The sequence below is a fragment of the Rhipicephalus microplus genome, chromosome 8, assembly GCF_043290135.1.
Source record: "Rhipicephalus microplus isolate Deutch F79 chromosome 8, USDA_Rmic, whole genome shotgun sequence".
Taxonomy (NCBI): Eukaryota; Metazoa; Arthropoda; class Arachnida; order Ixodida; family Ixodidae; genus Rhipicephalus; species Rhipicephalus microplus.
The window spans coordinates 120,543,657-120,547,152 of NC_134707.1; the positions used below are offsets into that span (position 1 = coordinate 120,543,657).

The following is a 3,496-nucleotide window of genomic DNA, read 5'->3' on the forward strand; positions in this document are numbered from 1 at the left end:
CAATGGTGGATTGTTCATTTCCTCAGCCGACAAATGTGAATGAGCCGCCATTAATGGTCTTCAGATCATGTTTAACAATGAGCTGATTGATTTCCACTCCACGATTGTCGTGTGGGTGACAACACCATGGGCATTTGAATCTCCACACAGCAGAAATGACGAGTCACACCGAGATAGCAGGCACTCCAGCAATGTGATGTCTGAAGATCGCGTTGGCTGAAAATATATGCTTGCCACAGGCGTAGTTGTGTTGCTGAGATTAAACTGCTACCCATTCAAAGTCGTCGTCGCAGAGGTCACTAGCGTCGATCACTGCGAAGTAAACATCAGATCGCATGTACAATGAAGCTTTCGAAGCATTTCGTGTATGTGTGGTGTCTGCGCACTTGAAAGATGCACACGCCATTTCCGTGCATCGGGTATCAATGTGAACGCCCACGTAACGCGGAAGTCTGAGCTAGTCCTTTCTCACAATGGTTTCTTGGAGAGATATAAAATCCGGTGGATGCTTTATTGCAAGGAGCCTAAGAACGAGATCAGAATGGCGCGGTTGTAGAGACCAGACGTTCCACTGTAGCACATAGGGACGGGCTTGCGACAGTTCTACAAATGTTCTTAATGAAGACTGTCGAGAACTGGAACGACAGCCTTTTAGAGCTGCTGTGCGGCTAATGCTGTTTTGTGTGTTGCTAATAATGTTGTGCGGCTAATGCGACCCACTTTGAGAGATATGATGACGTTAACAAGCATCTTAAGCATGCTTACAAGTTTGGCATCATCGTTGGCTGGAGCCGTTTTTGGTGCCCTGTTTACAGCATTTTCTACTGCAGACATGGCCTTGGCGGAAGCTGGTTCCGAAACTTTACAAGACGTGATTTTGAGGAGGTTTTGTCCGTCGGCTTTGATAGTAGCGCCAGCCACAATGTTGCCGAATTGCTGAAATTGCGCCTTCCTTCGTAGATTCGATTGTCTCTGACGATACAATTCTTCGGACTTATGGGTGCATGGTCAATTGTGCCGTTGACTTGACGGGTGCTATGGCTTAGCGTCTTTTTCTCGACATGCTATCTTTTTATCTTTCTCTTTCAGGACCTTCCATTTTTTCTTTAGCTTGAGATATTCTTTGTCCGTTGCCAAGTGTTCACCAATACAGTTAGGGCAGCGAGATGTCGCACTGTTGCAAAGTTTTACGATGTGATATGTGCCACATTTAGCACAGACCACAACACTTGTGCAGAAACCCTGTACATGTCCAAGCTTGAGACATTTGCGGCATTGTAGAGGCTTTAGTATGAAAGGTCAGACCAGGTACCGCACTAGTCCGGCCTTTATGTGACTAGGTAGCTTTTCGCACCCGAAAAGAATCTTCACATACTTCGAAGAGCCAAGCCTTCCAGCGCTGATGAGTCTGCATGGTGGCGCGCAGACTATCACTCTTTTCAAAACGTCATCTGAAAGTTCTAGGTCTACATCTGATATAACCCCAGCTGTTACATTAGTGCCCTCTGGAACAAAATCCCGCACGTAGACGCTGCATAGCTGAGATAGACCTAGCAGGGTTTGCACCATCTTCTCGTCTGTTGTGTCTACGGCAATGATATTTTTCCCTAAATTCACTCGAACTTCTTGAATCAGACCAGGGGCAAGTTTGAAGAAAAAGTCATGAAGCTTCTGTTTGGAGATAGCGTTCAGGTTTACCGTGACGTCGACGGACACATAAGCAACTGTCGCAGTCACGCCGCTGCTGTTGTATAGAATGCTCTCTTCACTTGAGGACGATGCCGCCGACTTCCTTCTTAGCTGTTGAGGCATAGTAGGTAGAAATGCATTCGAGTCGTCCGACGTGACATAAGACTCGAAATTGGCATCTTCTCATGTCACTGAAGAACTGAGCCGCTTCCTTGCAGCAGCATGCATGCAACCTATATTGTTCACAATAATACATAGTTTGGAGTGGCAGCAAGAAATGGTAACATGAATGAAATTTTAGTCGCATACCAATAAAGAAAATTGCTGATTATTGGAAGGTTTTAATGGCTATATACTCTCTTCATTTAACAAGATTTCAGTTTCTCTTGTTTACCCCCATCTTTTATTGCTTTCAGCGGCCATTTACCTTGATATTATGCGCAGTGCGACGTTTAAGGGAGTATCTTCAAAAATTCTTATGGGAATGCAACTAGCAGGGATTTATATGCCTAAATACAAGATGAAAGTTGTACTAACTTGTTGCAAAAATGCATGTTGTGTTTACTTTGGCTACATATAACGTTTGTGGCTGTGCAGATAATAAATTTATTGAAAATTTTATTAGTGTACTAGTGAACTACTTATTTGGTGTAGTGTATGCAAGTGTGAAATAAATCTCACGTCATACACACTTAACAGGCATACGTTAACAAGGGTGCAATAGAATCATATATGATGCACATTTAATGGGCCATGCATTGAAATGCTGAATCTTTATTGCAATCTTCAACGTAGGCTGCCGAATTCACAAAACTACTATTTTTTGTGGTTGTGTCGTTCGTTGGTCGAGGTGGCACGTGTTTTGTCAGAATTAGCTTAAACATTACCTTGCGAGTACAATAAGTATGACACATATTTGCAAATAAGGGTTGACATGATGGCTAATCCAAACTCTACATTATTTCAACAGCCCTCTTAGTGCAGCCATGTAATAAGTAAAACTGCTTGCGAACATATCCTTTCAACACCAACACTGTGGTGCATTTACTTATAAAAGATGTATGCCAGTACTTGTACCCACCAAAATGCGCAATTACACTCGCGTATAGAGTTTGATGGACACCCAAACACTAGCATTTGCTTCAATGTGGCCAGATATTTTCAGCTACGTGGGAATGATGATTGTATTAGTGTCAATATTATTGTTAATAATATGTTTATTAATATAATAATTATTATTGCTGTTGTTGTTGTTGTATTTGTTGTTGTTATTTTGTCACGAAAAACATTCAACTTGTCATTTCCATATTCTGTGAATACTGTGTCGAAATGTAAGACTTATGAGATCAGTAATCGTAGTGTTCTTTTTGATAGCATGCTAAGTTTTTTCTACTCACATTAACTGTGCTGCCATGCGAGGCCTTCGTTATCTCCGTTGATAGAGTATCTATCGAGAATCCATATCTCCTATAGCCTTCTGCAAATTGTACACCACGATATGTCTTTCTCAACTTGAGTGTATATGCATATCTGATCTGGAATTGCCTTGCTAAGTCCAGCAGTAACGCCACTGAGCGAGTCGAAAAAAATTCAAAAGCATTTACACCCATCGTTTCACTAGACTCTTTTCAACACTGCTAGAATATTGTCTTCGCCATCACTTAACGCCCGACGAAATCGCGCTGAGCTGTCATTTCTTTACAAGCTAGTTCAGGGTAAGGTATTCTGCTATTCTCGGTTGTAATAAGTTTCGAAATCCGCATAAGGTATCCAGAAAGAATGTACCATTGCATGTACCTGCCATCTT

At 42.1% G+C, this 3,496-nt stretch overlaps 1 pseudogene; it reads right to left on the reverse strand.

The window, feature by feature from the left end:
* Nucleotides 1–1,035: 1,035 nt before the first annotated feature.
* LOC142768364 (uncharacterized) lies at nucleotides 1,036–1,812 on the reverse strand (annotated as a pseudogene).
* Nucleotides 1,813–3,496: the final 1,684 nt, after the last annotated feature.